At 46.9% G+C, this 23,111-nt stretch overlaps 1 long non-coding RNA gene across 1 annotated transcript; it reads right to left on the minus strand.

Moving 5' to 3' along the window:
- Nucleotides 1–1,210: 1,210 nt before the first annotated feature.
- Nucleotides 1,211–23,062, minus strand: LOC311511837. The gene is made up of 3 exons (XR_014709350.1): nucleotides 22,928–23,062; nucleotides 7,847–7,973; nucleotides 1,211–1,771 (listed from the first exon to the last, which is right to left on the minus strand). It is a non-coding gene; the product is annotated as an uncharacterized lncRNA (long non-coding RNA).
- Nucleotides 23,063–23,111: the final 49 nt, after the last annotated feature.

Here is a 23,111-nt window from a genome sequence, read left to right on the forward strand (position 1 = left end):
TGCGTGGATGGTGCCTTGCAGGTTTAAAACAAACAAAGGAAGTCTTTTTTCACACAACGCTGAAGTAATGGATCACATGACGATTCCCTGTTCTGTTCATTCCCTCTGGAGCACCTGGCATTGGCCACTGTCAGGAGAGAGGATACTGCTCTAGATGGACTTTTCGTCTTACCCAGTATAACCGTTCTTATGTTCCACATCAGCTCCAGAACAGGGCTGCGTAGTCCCAGATCCAGGGCTGTCAACTGGTGCTACAAAACCCTCCCACAGGCCTTCCTGACCCCTCCTATATTGACATATGCAAACGCATGGCTCCAGCTCCCGGGAATAGGACACTTGGAGCAGCTGTGGGGAATAGGAATTTTCCTGCATGTGTCTATGACCAGACTGCCGACAACGGGGCTCGGCTCTGGCCCCTTGACTCAACCTCAGCAGCACCTTGCTATGCAAGGGCCCCCATTGGGACTCACTTGCAGAGCGTGGCCAGAATGACCAGAGAAGCCCAGAACCCACAGTCAGGGCCAGTTTGTGAGAACAGCTGGGAGCATGTTGGATGCTGAGCGCATTTGGAAATCTAGCTCCATCTGTGGGTGCTGGGCCCCTGGAATTGTGATGCTGAGGATCTAGTCACTCAACAGGTGAAGCCCACTCCTCAGAGGCCAAAATACCACATAGGTTATATTTCATAGAATCATAGAATCTCAGGGTTGGAAGAGACCTCAGGAGGTCATCTAGTCCAACCCCTGCTCAAAGCAGGACCAACCCCAACTAAATCAAATTTTGAAAGCTTCGGTGGGGTTCATGGGACTAATATTGACTCTGTGCAAAGGGGAATTTCATTTAATGTGGCTAAGAGTGGTCAGATCAGGCCCAAATGCAAAATCAGGCCCTCTTGTCTTCCCACCAGTCATCTTTACTACTTGTCAGCTGGCTTTGGAATGGTTCTGCTGCTGAGCTTTGTTATTACTCAGGTTCTTGGCACATGGGACCGAGCAGTGATTATTTCCCATGGGTTCTCTGATGAGCTTCTTTCTGTGGTCCCGAGCCCATTATTTGCTTTGTTCAGGAACAGCTATACAGGTTGATTTTTTTCCCCTGGACAAAATAAAATAATAATCTGAAAAGAAAAGACGGGGGGGAGCGGGGGGGGGATCCACTGAAAATTTGCCCTCTGCAGGTCCTGGATTCTGCATGAAGAGCATTCCAAGGCAGGGTGGTGTCTCCCTCTCATTTGGGATTTCTGAGACAGGAACACCATTTTCAGGCATGTTACTTGGTCAGCTTCTGAGAGAAGCGGGGGAACAGAGAAGATGGCTGCTGGGAGCAAGGTGGCAGTGGAGTGTAGCCGGGAGGAGAACCTCTCTCTTCAATTAATAATCTAAGGGCAGCTTTGCTGTGATTGGACATAGTGGCAGAAATCTGAAAGCTATGTAAGGTAACAACAAGGGCAGCTGTGTTTCTCCCAAGTTGTTCCTTTTGATAGGTGCTGGACAGAGGTCTGTGGCCACGCATGCTGTGGTACAGACTCTCCAATTCCCTGCAGCTCATTCTGCCCTCACGGATTTCCAGTGCATACTGGAGGCGGTTCAGGTTGTTGTCAAAGGGGTTCAAGAACATGACGATAAATGAGAACCTGTCCCACTCATACGCGAGAACCCCTGCAACTCCCCAGGCACTGAAGTTCCTCTTCACAAACACACAGGTCTCCTTGCAGCCAGGGCTGATGGCTGGTGCAGGGGGGATGAAGGTGTGACCGCTGTAACAGAAAAAGCTGTAGGGAGACAAGAATTCTGTTTGTGACAGTCCTCAGCAGGGGGTTATTAGAATCAACCATGAGTTAACAAAGCAGAAACGGCGTTTAGTCACCTGACTGCAGCATTGACAGTGTTGCCAGCTCTCACAATTTTATCATCAGGTTTGTGAATCTGGGTGTTTCTCTTAAAGCTCAGCGGCAGGAATCTCAGCTTTCATTTGTTTACAAATGTGGCACTCACTGTGTTTGGTGTTTTAGAAGTCACCCAAAACTAGTCAGAGCAGTAGTTTGTGAGTAGCTGGGCCTGTAAAGCTGGTTAACAGAGTTGCAAAACAGAGTTATCAAGGACTCAGCTGCTCTGTGATTTCTTTGTATTTTTATTATTGGGCAAGGCACATAGACACAGCACTAGCCCCTAGGATGGAAACAAAAGCTGGGAAACATGACCAAAAAGCCAAAGAAAAAGCCCCCAACAGTCATTCTTTCAGTGTTTCCACGTCTGGCAATTCCCTAGCAGCAAGGTGGGTTTGGCCCCTGTGGGCACCCATCTGATGATGATGTGAAACGCTCATGCTATTCTATTCCATTCTGTTCTAAATAGGTTCTTATATATAGGTTCCCCGGAGTGTCTGGCTCAGGGGACATTGCCTCTGATTGGCTCCCTACCACACTGCTCTGCCTCCTGGAGAAGGGCAGCCAATCAGGATTGCTGCCAATGTCCGTCCACCCCTCAGGAGCTGAGAGGCGTTTTTGGGTGGGGGGATGGGCGGATGGACACATTGCTCATGGCAGGGGAGGAGGGAATGGAAAGAGCTCAGCAGATCAGGGCAACTCTGCTCCCCTTCCCCTGCTATAAGCAATGGGCCAGTCTGCCCAACCCCTCTCCTCTCCCTCCCGGCAGCATCGAGCCTGGGAAAGGGGACAGGAGGGTTAAGACTCACTGGAACTCCCAGAAGTCAAAACTGATGTGGGGGTTGGTGGAGGGAGGGCATGATGAACTGCTGGCTTGGGGGAAAGGGCTGCTGTGGGGCTGGGAGCACCGGGTTCGGGATCCACCCGAAAGGGCAGTTGGAAAAAGCTGTTGGAGAAGGAGAATAATTGAGATAGTGAGCTAGCCGATGAACCAGAACTGGAATAGGTGGGAAGGTGACAAAATAAAAGAAGAACAGGAGAATAGAAGGCAGGGACAGGGAAGTGAGGAGGAGGAAAGAAGGTAAATAGGAAAGGTCTTAGGTCAGGAAAAGCAAGGGGAAACGGTCTTAGGTCAGGAGAAGAAGGGGGAAACGGTCTTAGGTACGTGAGCAGGTTCTATTAGAGGAGGGAAGTAGAGGGAAATAAAATCTATAGACGTACCAGAGAGTGAGTATCAAGGGGAAAAACACTGAAAGGAAATTAATTCATGGAAAAGGGAATTGATGAAAAAGTTGTGTGAGATTAAACCAGATCCTAAAAACAGTAAATGAGAGGCCCACCCCACAAAGGCCATAAAGCAGTGGTTCTCAACCAAGGGTACGTGTATCCCTAGGGGTATGCAGAGGTCCTCCAGGGGGTACATCTAGCTAGTTACCTAGTTTTACAACAGGCTACATAAAAAACACTAGTGAAGTCAGTACAAACTAAAATTTCATACTGACAATGATTTGTTTATACTGCTGTATACACTATACACTGAAATGTAAGTACAATATTTATATTCCAAATTGATTTATTTTATAATTATATGGTAAAAAGGAGAAAATCAGCAATGTTTCAGTAATAGTGTGCTGGGACACTTTTGTATTTTCATGTCTGATTTTGCAAGCAAGTCGTTTTTAAGTAGGGTGACCATCCATCCCGTTTTTAACAGGACAGTCCCTTATTTAAGCCCTTTTGCAAATGTCCCGCCTTTTTTAAAAAAAAAAAACAGGCAAATTGTCCCGTCTTTTCTGCTCCCCCTACTGGTTAGTCAGCAGTCTGCACAGCCCAGCCACCTCCTGTTTGCGGTTGGCTGGCGGGTGAGTGTGGGCATGCAGTGAGCACGTGGTGTCTTCAGGCCGGGTGCAGAGGCGGGAAGACACAACGCCAGGCAGGAGGAGAGGCATCCCTGTGTGATAGAGGGGGAAGGATGTGTGTGTATGTGCGTGGGTAGGGGTGTGTATCACCCCTCCCTGTGTGAAACCTAAAGAAGGGTTTCTCAACGGGGGTCCGCCAGCCCTTTCAAGCCGTGAGGTAGAAGCCCCAACCCCTGGAGTCCCTTCCCCCTCGTGGGGCTGAAGCCCTGAACACTGGTGACCCCCACAGGACGGAAGCCATGGAGCTGAAGCCCTGATCCCCGGCGCCTGCTGCAGGGCTGAAGCCTTCGTGCCCCCCGGCTGAAGCCCCTTCCCGGGTGCCACCCCCTGCTGAAGCTCTGCCCTTGCCCCCCCAGGTGAAGCCCTGACACTCCCCCAGGACGAAGCCCTAATCCCGGCACCTGCTGCGGGACAGAAGCCGGGAGCCGCGGGACAGAAGCCGGGAGCCGCGGGACAGAAGCCCTGATCTCCAGCGCCTGCCACGGGGCTGAAGCCCCGGTGTCCACCACCTGAAGCCCCTTCCCTGGTGCCACCCCCTGCTGAAGCCCTGTCCTCCCCACCCCAGCTGAAACCCTTTCCCTAGTGCCCCCCACAACACACACACACCTGCTGAAACCCTGGCACCCCCTTCCCCAGGCTGAAGCCTCCATCCCTGGAGAGCCACAGGGCTGAAGGCAGGAGCAACGGGGCTGAAGACCTGCTGCCCCTTCTCTCCACCTGGGCTGAATCCCCATCCCCAATACTGCCCCCATCGCCCCCCGGCTGAAGCCCTGGCATCCCCTCCCCATCACTGAAGCGTGGATCCTGGAGCTGAAGTCAGGTGCCACGGGACTGAAAGCCCGATCCCTGGTGCCCCCCCAAGCCACGAGTGGTAGGACTGAAGCTGAGAGCCCGGGTGTTCCCCCTGTGGGAGATGCCTCCTGAGCCCAGGGGCAGAGTTGGGTGGGTACCGGGAGTGTTGTCCCCCCAAACTGCAGTGCAAGTGCAGAGCAGTCCAGGGGACAGTTCCACACCTGCCACAGCTCCTTCCCTCTCCCACCCAAAGTCGGAGGCAGGAAGCTGGATCCAGGCTGTGTGCAGGGCAGCTGCTCCTCTGGCTAGTGCCATGAAGCAGGCAGCCGTGGTGTTCTCTACTCTGCTGCTGGTGCAGGTGGTTGAAGCTGCTCCACAGCTCCCAGCCCACTTTGCTTACGCAGCTGGTAAGAGCTGCAGGGGTGGGGGACCCAGCTCCATGGCTGGCAGAGCCCTGAGGGAACATAGAATATCAAGGTTTGAAGGGACCTCAGGACGTATCTAGTCCAATCCCCTGCTCAAAGCGGGACCAATCCCCAACTAAATCATCCCAGCCAGGGCTTTGTCAAGCCTGACCTTAAAAACCTCTAAGGAAGGAGATTCCACCATCTTCCTAGGTTACGCATTCCAGTGCTTTACCACCCTCCTGGTGAAAAAGTTTTTCCTAATATCCAACCTAAACCTCCCCCACTGCAACTTGAGACCATTACGCCTTGTTCTGTCATCTGCTACCCCTGAGAACAGTCTAGATCCATCCTTTTTGGAACCCCCTTTCAGGTAGTTGAAAGCAGCTATCAAATCCCCCCTCCCCCTCGTTCTTCTCTTCTGCAGACTAAACAATCCCAGTTCCCTCAGCCTCTCCTCATAAGTCATATGTTCCAGCCCCCTAATCATTTTTGTTGCCCTCCGCTGGATGCTTTCCAATTTTTCCACATCCTAGTTGTAGTGTGGGGCCCAAAACTGGACATAGTACTCCAGATAAGGCCTCACCAATGTCGAATAGAGGGAAACGATCATGTCCCTCAATCTGCTGGCAATGCCCCTACTTATACAGCCCAAAATGCCGTTAACCTTCTTGGCAACAAGGGCACACTGTTGACTCATATCCAGCTTCTCATCCACTGTAACCCCTAGGTCCTTTTCTGCAGGACTGCTGCCTAGCCACTCAGTCCCTAGTCTGTAGCGGTGCATGGGATTCTTCTGTCCTAAGTGCAGGACTCTGGATTTGTCTTTGTTGAACCTCATCAGATTTCTCTTGGCCCAATCCTCCACTTTGTCTAGCTCCCTCTGTATCCTATCCCTACCCTCCAGCATATCTACCACTCCTCCCAGTTTTGTATCATCTGCGAACTTGCTGAGGGTGCAGTCCATACCATCCTCCAGATCATTAATGAAGATATTGAACAAAACCGGCCTTGGGGCACTCTGCTTGATACTGGCTGCCAACTCGACATGGAGACATTAATCACTACCCGTTGAGCCCGACGATCTAGCCAGCTTTCTATTGACCTTATAGTTCAGGGATGTCAGGGAAGCTCTCCTGGCACACAGCCCCTAGGTACCCCTCCCCCTGCACCCTGACTTACCCCCTTCCCATGCACAGCCCCAGCTACACTCTCCCTACCCCCTGCCCGTGCACAGCCCCTAGCTACCCCCTCCCTTCACCTTGAGCTGTTTTAAAACTTTTCAAGCGGACCCCTCCACCTTTGAGTTACAATTTTTGGTTGCGCCTCCCCCTTGCAACCAAGACGGGCTGGGTGGCCTGCTGAGGTGAATCCGGGGGGGGAGATGGCACTGCCTCCCCAGATCCTGACATGTGGAGCTGGCTTGAGCCCTGCAAGCCCCTACCCCCCAAAATAAAAATCAGAGTAGTAACCCCAGAGTAGTAACCCCTCTAGTAATTGTAAGTATATAGTTTTAATTTTGACCAATTATTAATGTTATAATAATGCAGTATTTCTTTTTTACAGACACTCACTCAACTTAATGTTATTTTGAACATTCGTACTGCATAATTCTGATTGATTGGTTGCCATTGAACTCACTTGAATACGAGCAATTTTACCAGGTGTCCCATATTCAGCATAGGGAAATATAGTCACTATTTTTAAGTGAGGTGAAACTTGGGGGTACACAAGACACAGCAGACTCCTGAAATGGGTACAGCAGCCTGGAAAGTCTGAGTGCCACTGCCCTAAAGTACATGAACAGAGAGAATGACTGTCTGAACATCTATTGACAGAATACAGGTCAAAGGGGCCTAATGGACAAGTGAGGGTCCACTAGGTGAGGGATCAACTAGCTTGTGGATAAACTTGGTGAGAAGAGGTACAGCCCAGGAACATCGAAAGTCAGGAGCACTTTGAGCTAAAGAGAAGCAAAGAACAGGACAGCAAGCGTGGAGCTGGATTTTTACAGCAAGGAGAGGACAAGCTGATTCTTCTCTGAAGTGACACAGTATATTATTCAGTAATCTCTTTTGTTCTTGTTAATAACAATGCATTTGGTACTAACTGCACAGTGTGTACAAGCTCACAAAGTGAAGTGAGCTGTAGCTCACAAAAGCTCATGCTCAAATAAATTGGTTAGTCTCTAAGGTGCCACAAGTCCTCCTTTTCTTTTTGCGAATACAGACTGACACGGCTGTTACTCTGAAACCTGTCACAAAGGTTAGTGAGTTGGTAACCTATTATAAATAGTAAGTCTTTGGACATGTTCTGTATTATTTATACTCCTGGTACAATTTTGGGGTTTTCCCTTATAAGGTTCTAAAAAGATAAAATGATCCCCTTGATCTAGATTTAGCTCTGCCTCCCCTCACAGTTAACAAAGCCTCGCCAGGCCGGGTCACCACACCTGTCCCCCAGCCTCCTCGTTGCCTGACTGCTTGGAAGAATCTAGAGACACTTGGACTGGAGAGCGCTTTTCTCCTCAGCATTCAGGGCATCCCAGCATTTGCTCTCATTTACTCTGCTCTGGGCGAGGGAAAGGCACGGAGGGTCCTGCTAACAGAGCTGTCCCACCAGTGCATGGGCCCAGAGAGATTCCCAGCTTGAAGCTCAGTATTCAGCATTGGGTAGAACGCACCCCATGAAAATGAGGTTGAAATGAAAGCAAAGGGGGGACTGCAGTCATGAGAGTGGGTGCCCAGTGCAGCGGGTACAGAAGGGGAACTCAATTCTCTCTTCATTTATATTGAAAGCATCTGAAAGAGCCCGTTAGAAACAGGTGTAATGGACAAACTCCAAACCTGGGGGAGCGGAGGTTCACTGCAGTTTTGTTGGTTATCTCAACACCCACACATCTGGAATGCGTCACACCTCTAAGAATCTCTTCGATGTCTTTGCCCCTTCCCATCTCGGAAGATTGCAGTGGCTCTGAGGGAAAAAAATTATCGAGCAGATCATCAGTGAGCACTGGCTGAGCCTCTCCCAAAGCACGTCTGAGCGGACCAGAGTCATGAATGCCCACATACCGGTGCTAATTAGAGGTACAGGACAGCCCTGTGCAATGACATCTCCATTCGGTATCCTGCTCCCGTCCATTCCTGCTGTGGAGAGCCCCATTTGGCCAGGAATCTAGCACACAGTCAGAGCTCCTCAGCTTTCACAAGGTGTGAAACGTGTTCCGGTGAAGCATATTAGCACAGGGGTTTAATAGGCTAGCTGAACTGTACAAGATAGGGTGAGCACTGCCCTGGCATTCACTGTGTATCCAGAACCCAACCGGAGCAGCAGCGTGTATGTGACAGGCGTGGCCTGTTGCATATAATTAGTAAACCCAGTTACTTGGGACCTACCATACTTGTGTCATTCCCTTGCACTAAAGAGCAAAAGACACGAGAATTGATGAGGATGGGATCCCAACCCAGGAACACAGGGCAAGTACATACGCCTCTGGGAGTGAAACTACAGCCTGCAGCCCCTGGACTCTGAGAGACCTGCTCAGCTAGGGGAAAACAAGGCTGTTTGGGGAAAATGAGCTCATCTCCGAGCTCAGCAGAGACCAGGCCCACCCAACTAGAGAGGCTAGAAGTGTGTAGAATGGCTCATGAGATCTGTCAGAGTTCTCTCCCCACTCTGAACTCTAGGGTACAGATGTGGGGACCCACATGAAAGACCCCTTAACTTATTTTTACCAGCTTAAGTTAAAAACTTTCCCAAGGCACAAATTTCACCTTGTCCTTGAACAGTATGCTGCCACCACCAAGTGATTTAACAAACAAACAATCAGGGAAAGGACTACTTGGAGTTCCTATTTCCCCAAAATATCCCCCCAAGCCCTTACACCCCCTTTCCTGGGGAGGCTTGAGAACAAACAAGATGAGCACAAACCAGCCTTGGATTTTTAAGACCCCCCAAACCCCAATCAGATTCTTAAAAAACAGAACTTTATTAGAAGAACAAAAAAAGATAAGAGAACAACTCTGTAAAATCAGAATGGAAGATAATCTTACAGGCAGTCAGATTCAAAACAGAATCCCTCCAGGCTAAACCTTAAGTTACAAAAAGACACAAAAACAGGAATACACATTTCCTCCAGCACAGCTAATTTCACAAGCCAAAACAAAGAAAACCTAATGCATTTTCTAGCTAGATTACTTACTAACCTTACAGAAGTTGGAGGGCTTGCATCCTTGATCTGTTCCCAGCAAAGGTATCACACAGACAGAAAAAACCTTCCCCTCCCCCTCCAGATTTGAAAGTATCTTGTCCCCTCATTGTTCATTTTGGGTCAGGTGCCAGCCAGGTTACCTGAGCTTCTTAACTCTTTACAGGTAAAAGGATTTTGCCTCTGGCCAGGAGGGATTTTATAGCACTGTATACAGAAAGGTGGTTACCCTTCCCTTGATATTTATGACAGGATCAGTGATGAGAACATGGTGGTTGTTATACTGAGCAAAACAGGGATTAAAAGCTCAAACCTGCTGCATAGACTGATAGCCCCCCATTGAACCAGCAGACAAAACATTCATTGAAATTCTGGAAATTCTCTCAAGTCACATCTGCCCAAAACCACTGGGAGTTGCAGAGAATTTCCGCTTTTATACATGGCATCAAAAAGAAAATGAAATCATTCCTGAATTTATAGCTGGGCCAAGGAAATTAACAGAGCATTGCAAGTGTGGAGAAGGTTTAAGTGATGCATTAAGAGACCGTAGGGTTGCCAATTTTGACTGGATGTATTTCTGGAGCTTTCATCACATGACATAATCTTTAATTAATGATTAATCTTTAACTCCTGTCAGACTCCAGGACAATCCTAAAGAAAATGAAGCAACCCAAGAATGATTATTGACTGAGGTGGATTTGACCCTAAAATGTGCTCTGGAAATTGATGTATCAATAGAGGCAGCGACTAAAGATGCCAGGAAGCAGCAACAGCATCATCATGTACAACAAATAAAGAAGGGGCTTAAGAAGAAAGCACAACATGGTGAACACTCAGAGACAGTGCCTCCCGTGTATCAAACAGTCTCACAATGCAAACGACTGTTGGTTCAAGGTCACAAGCTGTGGAAACTGCAACTAATTGGGGCAGACCCTAAAAACGTGGAGGATAGTGCACAATGCACAACCCCTGTCTCATGAGGGCACTCGGCAGAGGATTTTAGATTGATCAGTGTCGTCCACACAGAATGCTGTAGCATCTACAGCTGGCTGGGGAGTTTATGTCAAACCAGTGTTCTCTCAGAAAGTGCCAAAGTAAATTGCCTCTAAGCAAATTCCAACTATTTCTCAAGCAGCATTTTATTCATCTGCCTAGCAGTAAATGTTGATTATTATTGAGGGAAATATTGTTTCGTCGGTTTACGTGTGCACACACTGAAAACAACATTTGTTGACGTTCCCTGATTAAAATCTCACCCTTCCAAGCCTGCACAAAGACAGCAGCTGTGGACTCACTTGGAAAGCATTGCTGAGGGGCAATGGGAACCTACTTACCTGGAACTGTAGCTGATCAACAGCCTCCTTCTTGTGAGTTACTTGGGGGTTTCCAGATTCTCTCTGTGCCTCAGAGGTTGTGGCTCTTGCTTTTTTTATTGGGAGGCAGAGTGAGAGAAAGAGGAAGAACCCTCCCTCCCAAAAAAGAAATTAAAATGAAGTAAAACTTTATTTTCATTTTCCTCACCTCATGAGCACTGCTGTACATATAGAAAGAAGGAAAGAGTTTAGGCTTAGAAACAAAGTCAACATTTTGTTGCTTAGAAATTATAGTATAAGATTGACATTTGGATTTTTCAAGGTTAAAATAATTAGCTTTACTGAACTTGTTTACAATAAAGTTTTTTTAACTTTAGCATTTTGGTAATTCCTCTTGGGCTTTTTTTTTTTTTTGGTCAGTTTCTTCCTTGTTGAGATTAATTTGATTTGTAAGATTTTAAAAGTGAGTCTTGCAGCAGGGTTTTTTTTCTTCCTGCACCTGCTTTTTATATATTGTGTTTTTTACCACTGTGACTTGCTAGTACAGCAGACGATTTACACTTAAAGGATAAAAAGAAAAGGAGTACTTGTGGCATCTTAGAGACTAACCAATTTATTTGGGCATAAGCTTTCGTGAGCTACAGTTCACTTCATCGGATGCATACTGTGGAAACTGCAGAAGATGTTTGTTTTTATACACACAAATCATGAAAAAATGGGTGTTTATCACTACAAAAGGTTTTCTCTCCCCCCACCCCACTCTCCTGCTGGTAATAGCTTATGTAAAGTGACCACTCTCCTTACAGTGTATAGGATAAGCAAGGTGCGGGGGGGGGGGGCAGGAGAAAACCTGGATTTGTGCTAGAAATGGCCCACCTTGCTTATCATACACATTGTAAGGAGAGTGATCACTTTACATAAGCTATTACCAGCAGGAGAGTGGGGTGGGGGGAGAGAAAACCTTTTGTAGTGATAAACACCCATTTTTTCATGATTTGTGTGTATAAAAACAAACATCTTCTGTATTTTCCACAGTATGCATCCGATGAAGTGAGCTGTAGCTCACGAAAGCTTATGCTCAAATAAATTGGTTAGTCTCTAAGGTGCCACAAGTACTCCTTTTTGCGAATACAGACTAACATGGCTGTTACTCTGAAACTTAAAGGATAGTTTCCGTCACCGTCCTCCCTCTTTTGCACATTTGGTTTTGTAAAAGAATTGACTTTTTTTTAAGACCAAAGGAAGGGGTACAGAAAAAGGAACATTTAGATAGAGATTGTTATGAATAAAACACATTTACACATGAAATATAGATAGTGTGACAAAATTCCTCCTTTGCCTTGGTGGGTCCTGCGCTTTTTGGTGGATTTGCTCACCTCAGAGGTTCATGGCAGCCCTCAGTTTGGCTACTTCTGCTAGAGCTCAAACCTGCCATTCACTCAGCTAACCTCATCACTGGCCAGCATTGGGGATACGGAGAACAATCTCTGCAGTTTCTGTTATCCCACCTAGTGGGTTAGGGACAGGCCAGATCCCTTTCCAAATTAGACCTTCCCTTCTGGTGTTGCTCACAGAACCAGGTCAACCCCTCCTCCTCCTCAGGGGTTGGGGAGGATGGGGGGAACCCAGGCGCACCTCTACACCAGGTTCCAGCCCAGGGCCCTGTGGATAGCAGCTGTCTACCATGTCTCCTGTATCAGCTGCGTGACAGCTACAGCGACAACTCCCTGGGCTACTTCCCCATGCCTGCCCCCAGCACCTTCTTTGTCCTCACCGCAGGATCTTCCTCCTGAAGCCTGTTCACACTTGTACTCCTCAGTCCTCCAGCAGCATTTGTATCTCACTCCTTGCACACCCCCCACTAACTGATGGGAGGTCCTTTTTAAACCAGGTGTCCTGATTAGCTGCCTGCCATAATTGATTCTAGTAAATTCTTAATTGGCTCCAGGTGTCTTAATTAGCTTGCCTGCCTTAATTGGTTCTAGCAGGTTCCTGGTTGCTTGAGGGCAGCTCCTGCTCTGGTCAGTCAGGGAATAGAAAACTATTCATCCAGTGGCCAGTATATTTGCCTTTGACTAGACTCCCGTACCCCACTGGTCTGGGTCTGTCTCAATAACCAAAGTAACAGTTAGTTTAGTCTTTGAAGTGACAAATTATTTAACATGGTATAAAGTTACATAAAAAATCCCTTTTTCATATCAGGCGGTGATTTTCACCCAGAGAGACATTTCTACTACATGAACTGAGTGCGTAACACGCAGAGAGTAGATTTAGCATAATCGTTAGTTTTAAGTTGCATGTAAATTTAAACAACAGAACAAGGTTAACCATTACATAATACATTTGCACAGAGGTTTAACACCACACAGTACAATTCCACATTTTGAAAAATACACCAGTTCCTTTTAGAAAACAGCAGAATAGTTTTAGTAGCTGGTAATTGCTAAATTAGTCTTAATACACAAAAATCCAAAATTACAGTGGTCTCTAAGTAAAAATAAATCACTGAATTTAGACACAATGAGGTGTTAGATCGAAATCCTATTACTTAGTCCAATGATACATTTTAGGAAAAAAGTTTTTGCTTATGTCTGCTTTGCATATGCAGAATTAAAGAAAAGAAAACAAGCAAGTACCTATTAAGAAAATGTCAGAAAAGAAGGAATTCATAAAAATAGAAAGAGAAAAAGCAAAGCATTTTAATACACTAGATACAGCAGCACGATATTTCAGTTGTTTTCATAAGAGGTTACCTGTCCACGTTTTGCATAATTTGTGGAAGCTTCCTGCTTTACCACAGCTATTTGTTTCATAACTGTCTCGACCTCTCTTTGACCTTCTAACATTCTACTGGGTTTTCTGAGTATGCTGTAGCTGAAATTTTTACTGATCTTATCTCTTGCTTTTTATAAACTTTGCAAGAGAGGAAGCTTTTTCTGTTTCTAGAACCATCAGCCAGCTGCTTGAACGCTTTTCTTTTCTTTTCCTGTTTACTTTTGTCCTCTTCCTCTGAGTTATACAAAGAACAAGCATAACCCATAACCCAAGCAAGTTAAAGAAGTATGGGCTGGATGAATGGACTAGATGGATAGAAAGCTGGCTAGATTGTCGGGCTCAACGGATAGTTGACTGCTTCTAAGAGCAACTAATCCTGGATGCCACAAGGAGAGAGACAATTCTTGATTTAGTGCTAAGTAGAGCACAGGATCTGGCCCAACAGGTCACTATATCACTCAGTAATAGCAATCATAATATATTTAAATTTAACATCCGTGTGGGGTGGGAAATATGAAAGGATCCACAGCAGTAGCATTTAACTTCAGAAAGGGGAACGACACAAAAATGAGGAAACTAGTTAAATGGAAATTAAAAGGAACAGTCACAAGTGATAAATGCCTGCAAACTGCATGTAGACTATTTTAAAATGCTATAATAGAGGCTCAACAAAGTGTATACTCCAAATAAAAAAAATACAACAAGAGGACCAAAAAAATGCCACCAGGAATAAACAACAATGTACAAGAAATGGTTAGAGGCAAAAAGGCATCCTTTAGAAAGCTGAAGTCAAATCCTACTGAGAAAAATAGAAAGGAGCATCAACTCTGGCAAGTCAAGTGTAAAAGTATAATAAGGCAGTCCAAAAAAAGAATGTGTAGGGCAACCAGCTAAAGACACAAAAACTAAGAGCAAATGTTTTGTTAATTACATCAGAAGCGGGAAGCCTGCCAAACAATTAGTGGAGCCACTGGATGGTTGAGGTGCTAAATGAGCACTCAAGGAAGAAAAAGTCCATTGCGGTGAAGCTAAATGATTTTTTTTCTCATTGGTCTTCACTGCAGAGAATGTGAGGGAGATTCCAACCCTTCAGCCATTCTTTTTAGGTGACAGATCTCAGGAACTGTCCCAGAATGCTGAAGGAACTCAAATATGAAATTCCAGAATTACTAACTGTGGTATGTAACCTACCCCTTAAATCAGGCTCTGTCCAGATGACTAGAGGGTAGCTAATGTAACACCTATCTTTTAAAATGGTTCCAGAGGTGATCCTGGCAATAACAGGCCAGTAAGCCTAACTTGAGTACCAGGCAATGTGGTTGGAAACTATAGTAAAGAACAAAATTGTCACACGCAGAGATAAACACAATATGTTGAGGAAGAATCAACAAAACTTTTTAAAGGGCAATGGTACCTCACCAATCTATTAGAATTCTTTGAGGGGGTCAACAAACAGGTAGACAAGGGTGATCCAATGGATGTAATATACTTGGACTGTTAGAAAGCCTTTGACAAGATCCTTCAACAAAAGCTCTTAAACAAAGTAATGGAAATGTCCTCTCATGGGCTGGTAACTGGTTAACAGACAGGAAACAAAGGGTAAAAATCAATGGTCAGTTTTCACATAGAAGAGAGGTAAATATCAGGGTCCCACAAGGATCTGTACTTGGACCACTGCCATTCAACCATAAATTATCTAGACCAGTGGTTCTCAAACTGTGGGTCAGGACCAGACATGCCAAACCTGCAGAAAAAACCTCTGAAATTGGGCTTGTTTTTGGCTTAATTGGTTTGTGAGTTGCTTGTTGGCTAGTTTTTGGCTTGTTGCTTGTTTGGCTTGTAGCTTGTTGCTTCTTTTTTTTGATCAACTCCCGGCAAGCAGGGGAAAGGAGGGGCAAGCAGGGGCAAGAGGCAAGCAGGGGCTGGGTGGGAGAGAGTCAGGGGTGCACAGTGGGCCGACCACAGCTCCTGACTGCACGCTGCGGGGATCTAGTCACAAGAGTGGTGGGGTTCTTAGGGATTGGCTTGTTTTGACCTTGTTTTGAAATGGGATTAGCTTGATTTTTGGTTTATTATGAAAGTCAGTGTCTATTTATCATATGAAAGTTGGCAACTGTGGTCAGGACCCCAAAGTGGGTCACGTCCCTGTTTTATTGGGGTCGCCAGAGCTGGTTTTAGACTTGCTGGGGCCTGGGGCCGAAGCTGAAGCCCGAGCCCCACTGCCCAGGCCTGAAGCCCGAGAACTTCAGCCCTGCATGGCGGGGCTCAGGTTATAAACCCCCCTGCCTGGGGCTAAAGCCCTTTGGCTTCGGCCCCTCCATGTGGGGCAATGGGCTCAGTCTTGGCTTTGGGCCTGCCTCCAACCTGGGCAGCGGGGCTTGGGCTTTGGCCTCCCACCAGGAGTGGCAGGGCTCAGACGAGTTCAGGCTTTGGTCACCCTCCTGGGGTCATGTAGTAATTTTTGTTGTCAGAAGGGGGTACGGTGAAATGAAGTTTGAGAACCCCTGACCTAGAGAAAGGGGTAAAAGTGAGATGGCAAAGATTGCAGATGATACTAAATTACTCAAGAGAGAAAAGATTACTCTTTGAAAAGAGTTACAAAGGAATCTCACAAAACTGGGTGACTAGGCAACAAAATGGCAAACATAATTCAGTGTTGATAAGTGAAAAGTAATGCACATTGGAAAGCATAATCCCACATATACAAAAAAAAAAAAACAGATGGGGTGTAAATTAGCTGTTACCACTCAAAAAAGAGATCTTGGAGTCCTCCTGGATGGTTCTCTGAAAACATCTGCTCAGTGTGCAGCAGCCGTCAAAAAAGTGAACAGAATGTTGGGAATCATTAGGAAAGGGACAGATAATAAGACAGAAAATATCATGTTGCCTCTATATAAATCCATGCTAAGCCCATATCTTGAATACTGTGTGCGGATGTGGTCATCCCATCTCGGAAAACATATGTTGGAAATGGAAAAGGTTCAGAAAAGGGCAACAAAAATGATTAGGGATAAGGAACAGCTTCAGTGCAAGGAAAGATTAAAAAGAAAAGAGACAACTAAGGGGGGATTGTGACATACCCAGGCTACGCTCTGGACTGATGAACTGCTGTGTCCCCTCACCTCTCTAACCTGCGGTGCCTTTTACACTGCTATTGTGTGAGTGCTGCAGCCAGCCGCTCATGAATTACACTGCAGAGGGACACCAGGAAACTCCCAGTCCCAGACTTTCCTCAGATATGTGCGTCTTCTACTGCCCTGCACCCTCCTGGACAATACAAGCTCATAGGAAGTCCGGCATTTATTAAAAGAAAATGATATGCACAAATCCTGTTATCCCAAATGGAGTTTCCCCAAACCCTTCAATGCAAACATACTGGTTTAGAAAAAAAAACAATAAAACAAGTTTATTAACTACAAAAGGATAGGCTTTAAGTGAACACAAGTAATGGGACACAAGTCAGAATTGGTTAAAAGAAAAATAAGAGTAAAATACACCTAATGCCTAACTTAACAAACTCGAATGAATTCAAAGCAAGCTCTCTGTCACCACATGTTCCAGCAGTTCTACTGGCTGAACTTTCAGTCAAGATCCCTCCCCTGCTCCCATGCTGCTCCCTTTGTTCTCCAGGTGTCACGGATGTCATGGGCAGAGAGAAAGGGAAGAATGATTTGGGGCATCTGCCCTTCCTTCTTATTGTCCTTTCCCTACTTTGAGAAGCATCTCCAGCTGAGGTTCAGGAGATAAAGAGGCTGTGTGGATGGAAACGCCAAGATATTTCTTTTTAAGATGTAGATTTTTTTGGCTGACCCCAGACTTGGAATATTTCTTACTAACACCATGCAATGGAATCTTATAACTTTACATGCAATGTTGCTACACACATTTTATCAGGACAATCATGGGCGGCAGGTATCATAGGCAGGGGAAGGCTGTGCCTCCCCAAACAGGCTGGCGTGGCCTCGCCCATGCTTCACTCCCAAGCTGCCTCCTGCCTGCTGTTCCCTTCTGTGGCAGGCTGGGTGCCACGATGCACACAACACCCCCAGGCTGAGGCCTTGCCGCACCATGCCACCCGTCTTCCCGGCGCTGGGACCGGACTGCCCACCCAGCACTCCAGGGCTGGAGGTGCTCCGGTCACACTGCCTGCCCGCCCAGCACTGGGGCTGGGGATGCTCCAGCCAAGCCGCCTGCCTGGCGCACTGGGGCTGGGGTTGCATGGGAGGGTTGGGGGTGTGTGCTCCAGGCTCCAGCGGAGGAGGGGGCCAGAAGGGTGGGGCCTTGGGCAGAGTGGGAGGGGCTGGGGGCTAGCCTCCCCCAACAGCATGTTCACCCTTGAGGACAATATTGACCAGCGAGTTATGAGTTTTCAAATTTTGTACAAAGATTATTACAACAGTGTGAAAGTGGTGAATACAAGGTACAGACCACCACTGGGGTATGACAGAGGTCTATAAAATCATGAATGGTGCAGAGAAAGCAAATAGGGAAGTGTTATTTATCAACTAGGGAAAGGTTATCTTTTTACTAACACAAGAACTAGGGGGTCACCCAATGAAATTAATAGGCAGCAGGTTTAAAATAAAGAAAAGGAAATACTTCTTCACACAACATACACACAACCTGCGAAACTCGTTGGCAGGCGATGTTGTGAAGGACAAAATTATAATGGGGTTAAAGAAAGAAATACATAAGTTCATGGAGGATAAATGGCTAGTGTGGCATTACACCCCCTATTCTTAGTAGTAATATTGTTATGATATGATTATGGCATAACTATAATGTATTTTATGCAAGATAGGTCCTGTAAGATGTAATTGGAAAAGTTATAGTTCACTGAATATGATTATCCTATTTGTATGCATGTATCATTGTGGTATCTAACGTTAGGAATATTGTCTATACATCTATTACAAATATGTTTACAACTGGGAAATGCCCACTAGACAGAATGCAATCAATCTAGATGGCTGGCTGGAAAGGGCTATTAGCAAGAAGAGGTCTTAAAAGAAGCTAATCTCTCACTGGGAGCCTTCCTCAGGATGCTACAAACAGCCTCTGACTCATGGCTGCTTTGACACAACAAGGTCACCTGGTACTGGACTCCATCCATACCAGTGTTTTTCCACTGACTGGCATGTGAACAAAACTGGGAGACAAAGGGTTCCCACGATATGCAAAAGCTATTTAAGATGGAGGAATGACATTATCGTGGCTCTTCATTGACTCCCTGCCCAAAGGAGATGCTTGAAAACACCTGAGAAACAAGGACTGAACTGCAGGAGAACTGTTGGACACAGGCTAGAGACATTTCTGGCCTGTGAGAGAAATACCTGTGGTTTTAAGCTGCAAACAAGTGCAGCTTGCCCTCAAGAATCTCTACAAACTGCCTAAATCAACAGTTAGGGTGAGAATTTGCTACTCATATCCCATCTCCTTAGTATATTAAGCTTAGACTGTATTTTTGTGTATCTGCTAGGTAATCTGCTTTGATCTCTTTGCTATCCCTTATAATAACTTAAAATCTATCTTTTATAGTTAATATACTTGTTTTGTTTTGTCTAAAACCAGCGTGTGGAAATCATAACCAGGTGGCAGAAAGCTGTGTATATTCCTCTCCACATTGAAGGAGGGACGAATTTCATGAGCGTACGCTGTACAGGTCCCTGTGCAGCGCAAGCTGGTATAATGTTGGGGGGTCAATGGCCAATGGCATTTTGGGATGTATAAGTAGGGGCATAGCGAGCAGATCGAGGGACGTGATCGTTCCCCTCTATTCGACATTGGTGAGGCCTCATCTGGAGTACTGTGTCCAGTTTTGGGCCCCACACTACAAGAAGGATGTGGATAAATTGGAGAGAGTCCAGCGAAGGGCAACAAAAATGATTAGGGGTCTAGAACACATGACTTATGAGGAGAGGCTGAGGGAGCTGGGATTGTTTAGCCTGCAGAAGAGAAGAATGAGGGGGGATTTGATAGCTGCTTTCAACTACCTGAAAGGGGGTTCCAAAGAGGATGGCTCTAGACTGTTCTCAATGGTAGCAGATGACAGAACGAGGAGTAATGTTCTCAAGTTGCAGTGGGGGAGGTTTAGGTTGGATATTAGGAAAAACTTTTTCACTAAGAGGGTGGTGAAACACTGGAATGCATTACCTAGGGAGGTGGTAGAATCTCCTTCCTTTGAGGTTTTTAAGGTCAGGCTTGACAAAGCCCTGGCTGGGATGATTTAACTGGGAATTGGTCCTGCTTCGAGCAGGGGGTTGGACTAGATGACCTTCAGGGGTCCCTTCCAACCCTGATATTCTGTGATTCTGTGATTCTGTGGTGTTCACTTGAGTGCTGGGCAGTTCCTTAGCTGAAGCCTTCCCATTCAGGGCTGATCTCAGCGTTTGTATGTTGCTGCAGCAGAGTGTGTCCCTACCTGTATGTGTGCTGGACGGGGCCTGAGGGCCTGTCTCGGCAGGACAGTGTACGGGAGCCCAGGCTTGTGAGTCAGGCGGGTTCAGTGGTACCCCAGTTCCAGGTTGCACCCTGGGGGGAACACATCACAGCTACTAGTCAAGATGGTCAAGGACACAACCCCATGCTCCGGGTATCCCTAAACCTCTGACTGCCAGAAGCTGGGACTGGACAACAGGGGACGGATCACTCGAAATTGCCCTGTTCTGTTCATTCCCTCTGAAGCATCTTGCACTGGGCTAGATGGACCATTGGGCAGATCCAATATGGCCATTCTTATATTCTTATGTTATGATCTTATCTACTTATCCCTTTCTTTTGTTTTCCATTACAATTTATAACTTTTATTTTAAGTTGCTGAGCCAATTATATTTTACCTAGCAAGCACACATGCAATTAAAAACAACCTTATACAGCTATACCAAAAGGTCATGCTCTTAAACATATTTCCACTTACAAGAAGTTTAGCTCTTATTTGCTAATAATTCTATGTTATCTTTTTTAGCATTACTTTTTGCAAAGCTTTCTGGGAGTTTTATCACCAGGATAAATGCTGAAGCTTCAGGTCTTCATAGGCCAACACCTGTTATTTCTGAGGTTAAAAAATAAGCAAGAAACAAAAGTTTTTTTTATGAAAGGATGACAAAACCCTGGATGCCTGGATACCGCCCAGCCTGGGTAGACAGACATGCACGAGTGCACTAAAAATAGCAGTGTGGACACTGTGGCATGGGGGTCAGGGACCCAGGTGCGAGTGCACTTGGGTGTCGAGCTCCTCCCACCACGCACGCCGCTCTGGCCATTCATTGTGCACCAACTCGAGCAGAGGTAGCACATCGCTGCCTACTCAGGCTGGGAGAAAGAGAGTCACTGTTTCCCACCGGCAGCCTCCTGGTCAGTCACACTGGGGATTTCCTTGGGCCACCTGGGTTGGCTGACTAGGGTGGGCAGGGATCATTTTGCTCAATCTGCACTTTAATGATGGACTTATCCTGGCTGGACATGGTGGCCTTCACCTGCATCTCCTCATTGGTCACCTCCAGCTGGCCATCCTGGACCTCGAGCTTCACTTTCCTGTAGGACTTGCACTTATAGGGAGGGCCGTCGCTGAACATATAGTGGTAGAGGCGCTCCATGCTGTGGAATTGCTTCCTGCCAGCGAAGAGCTCAATGGCAAACTCAGAGCTGTAGAGGAAGCGGTCGAAGAGGTTGGAGAACACGATGGCCAGGGTGAAGGCAGCGGACTCATAGCTCAGCACCCCAACGCTCCCGCGGGCCATGTAGCTTGTTTTCACAAACACGCAGCTCCCCGAAGAGCTGGGGGGGATGCGGGACTCAGGCTCTATCATGGCATGGCTGCTGAAACAGTAAGTCGCAGAGGAAAACACCACGAGGTTCCTTCACTACACAACATCCCTAACAATAATTAATAACTGCGTCCCAGCAGCGGGGGAATCCTGACCCGAGGGGCTGGGGACGATCACAGCCCACCCACTCTTCTGCAGAGGGGACACACAGGTTGCTGGACAAGAGAGCACAGCCCCACCTTGGCCAGCCCCCAGGGCTGGAGGGTCTTTCCTGCATGATCAAGGCATAAGGTAATGGAGATAGATAAGTGGGGCCAGACTGGTGGGGCCACCCTCTGCCTCCCCCACTGCCGTGCTCCCTGCTCACACAGCTGCAGCCTGCCTGGTGGGAGTGCCTGCTGCAGAGCCTGGCCTGAGCTGCTGGAGCCCAGCAGCATCCTGCAGGCTCCGGGATTGGGCAAGGAGGAGCCCTCTGGCCTCGGGGATAGCAGCAGCCAGGCTGGATCTAAGGCAGGGGGAGGAGCCAGAGCTGCCCCCCTGGGGCTGCATATGACAGGGCTGGGCGAGGGGGGCGGTCTAGGTGGCAGGGTGTCTCTTGGGGGGCTCTGGGTTTTTACTGGGTGGCAGGAAGCTCTGGGCATCAGGTTGTTTACTTGGGGGGCAAAAAGGTGGAGTCTGGGTGACAGAGCTTATATTGCAGTTCTGGGTTTCCCTAGGATGTAGGGGACTTTGGGTGGAAGGATTTTAGTGGGGGTCACTGGCTGTCATGGTTTTTGTAGGAGGTCTCATCTGGGCTGGGTGTGTAGCGATCTGACTGTCAACAGGAATTTAATATGTTTGAGGTGGGGGCCAGCTGGCGGAGTGACCTTCCTGTCAACATTCCCCTTGGGGTTTTGATTTTGAATGTGATTGTTTTCTCACAGCTTTGTTGCTAATCTGGATGAACGCCAGCTGGGGCTTGTAGCTTTTTTTAAAAAAAATTAAATCTGTACTGGGTATCTAACGAAAGCTGTCCTTTGTTATTTGATGTACAGACCAATGGGTTAATAAATAAATAAATAAACACCTTTGTTTCAATAAATGTATTGGGCTACTTTGGGGCTAGTATTTAAATAACTTTGGGCTATTAATGCAGTAGAAATCTGGCAACCCTGAAAGCGTTACATGGTCCTGCACATTATGTTATTAACTAAAGCATTCAGGGCCACACACGGACAGACACACACATCATACGGCTGTATATGAGTGTTTGAGTACACGTGTATGTGTGGGTGTATACGTGTGAGTGTACATGACAGACACATACATACATGTATATGGAGGTGGTATTAATGTGAAATAAATACACTGAACACCTTTACAATACATCACAGGCTTATCACCATGTCATCTGCCCCCAATCCATCTCCCAGGGACTTACTCAGACTTTCCAACCTCCCAAGAGGCTTCCAGCAGCTGTTTTCTCTCAAATCCCTTTCCCCCTCACAAAAGTGTGATTTCCCTCCAAAGTCTCCCAACCCTAGTCCTGGACACATTACATAAAATGTCCTGGCTCGAAGGTCCATTACAATCTTGTGCCTCCGCAGGGCTAGAAACAGAAAATTCAGCCCAGAGGGCAGCGGGATTTGCAGTGACCCAAAATGACATATATCACTCACCCAATATGTAGGGGAGACAGAGAGGAGGTGTATGGGGATAGATAGATAGATAGATAGATAGATAGATAGATAGATAGATAGATAGATAGATAGATAGATGGGGTGTATGGGGACGGATAGACAGACAGACAGATATTCAGTGGCAGACATATACCGTATACCATGGACTTGGGAAGCCACGTGGACGGGGCTATGGGAACCTGCTTACCTGGGGTTCTCGAGGGTCACACCTCTGGTGTTGTTGGTTATCTGGATACCCACACACTGGCCTGCAGCCGTCTCCTGTACCAGCTTTTCAACATAAGCCATCTCGCAGCAATGAGGGATTGTTCAGCAGCAGCTCCCGCGGAGCACCACCAGCCCCGCTCTGGGCAGAGCCGACTCACTGCCTT

This window comes from Lepidochelys olivacea (genome assembly GCF_965140295.1).
Source record: "Lepidochelys olivacea isolate rLepOli2 genome assembly, chromosome: 23".
In the NCBI taxonomy this organism is placed as follows: domain Eukaryota; kingdom Metazoa; phylum Chordata; order Testudines; family Cheloniidae; genus Lepidochelys; species Lepidochelys olivacea.